This window comes from Dendroctonus ponderosae, unplaced genomic scaffold (genome assembly GCF_020466585.1).
Source record: "Dendroctonus ponderosae isolate FM_Combo_2020 unplaced genomic scaffold, Dpon_F_20191213v2 Dpon_F_20191213_9, whole genome shotgun sequence".
NCBI classification, from domain to species: Eukaryota; Metazoa; Arthropoda; class Insecta; order Coleoptera; family Curculionidae; genus Dendroctonus; species Dendroctonus ponderosae.
The window spans coordinates 7,877,583-7,879,409 of NW_026019116.1; positions in this window are offsets into that span (position 1 = coordinate 7,877,583).

The window sequence follows — 1,827 nt, forward strand, 5'->3', positions numbered from 1 at the left end:
TTCAATTTCAAATAATTCTTCAGTTGATTTGCATGAAATTTGCAACTTTTATGCAAAAAGAAAGCAGTCAGAGTGCGACATTTTCAGACGAAGCAGCGCTGTTTTCAAGCTCCCGTAAATCCGAAATCCTTGGAAAAACGACCCCAAAAACCACAAATTTCTGATGATAAAAGCGGAAAGTTTCGTGTAAATCAGCTCGCCAATTTCCAGCTTCAATTTCAAATAATTCTTTAGTTGATTTGCATGAAATTTGCAACTGTTATTCAAAAAGAAAGCAGTCACAGTCTGAACTTTTCAAGCGAAGCAACGCTGTTTTCAAACTCCCCTAAAAGCCAAACGCCTGTGGAAAACGAACCCGAAAACCTGAGGAAGTTCTGACGATTAAAAAATCGTTGAATCCAAGTTTCAACTACAACTAATTATTCGGCTGATTTGCATGAAACTTTTATGGAAAATGCAGCGCTCATATACAAACGCTGCGATTCTAATCAGCAATTGATCAGCAACTTTCGAACAGAACTAACTGCATTTAAACAAACCGAGTTTTCCATAATAACCAATTTGAAAACTAGCCAGTTCGAAGCATATAAATTGCGAATTATCCCGTTTTGACTAAACTTGAGAATTGTATCTATACTAGACAACTTTCCTGATTTATTTACACCAATTAGTGCACTTCAATCGGCCTGCCTGTCTGCTTCAACTGAACAAAGACTCCGCTAATCCCACTCTCTCTTCTACTCGCTAATTTCCGCAGGACAAACAGTTTAAATATCCCGGGCAAATATTTTAGATTAATTAAAGGGAAAAATTAAGTTGAAGAAGAGCGCAAAACACACAACGCTTTGATAGATCCATTATAAGGCGGTAATTGAGCGAATGTTTGACTTGTTGCGGCGTTGATATTCGCCGATTTGTTCGCAGTTTAATAACTGGAAAAGTAACAAACGAATGGAAAGTTTTCTTTTGATCAACTCCAAACATCAAAGAAATGGCTTTGAAAAACCGTTTTGTTGTTGTTTTTGATTGACGATCTGATAAAAATAATTGGACAGTCAAGAAATGAACATAAATTACCGGGTGTATTTACATAGATAAGTGCCCGATAAATTTGTCTCCAATCGGCCACTAATTACTCGGCTAGTAAAACGAGAATTACATCTCTAATCTCGTTCGACGAAGACGTACCGTGCCAGCAGATTGAATTTTAATCAACGCCATTTGCATGCGTAAGTAAAGTTGGTGCTTGACCCGTTACCACCATAACCGGCAGAAAAATCCCGTGGGTTTCATACACGTGTAGGGCCGAATAGGGCACGTGCTCTCATTTCGGCAGAGGATAAATAATTTGTTCAATCCGCATTGTGTTTTTTCTTTCAGGGTTCGAGTGGCGATCAAACAGCTTTTCCGTTCGCTCACAGCCCCAACGATTCGCACGTAAAACATTGACGCCCTGCGGTGTTTAGAATGGGCCCGAAGCCGATGCATTGTGCAATTTTTTAAGGGTCGCCTCACACTAAGAGGGTTAATTTTGCCTTTAGGCAATGTGCTTAAAAAAATAACAGCGACAGCACGTGGTTTTGTACTTTTTTATGCTGCATAAACTATTTTTTTAATTTCTGCACAGTTTTTGAATTGCGATTTTTTCATTGGACGCACCACCATTCAGTGCTTTCAAAATTTCCCAACATTAATTTTGGGAGTGCCGCAAAAATCAGCGCTTAAATGGATTTCGACCAAAATTTGCATTTTTTCAGACGAGTATATTCTGTAAATGCTGCGTAAATTTCAAGCCAATATTTTGCACGGTTTTTGAGTGACGAGTTT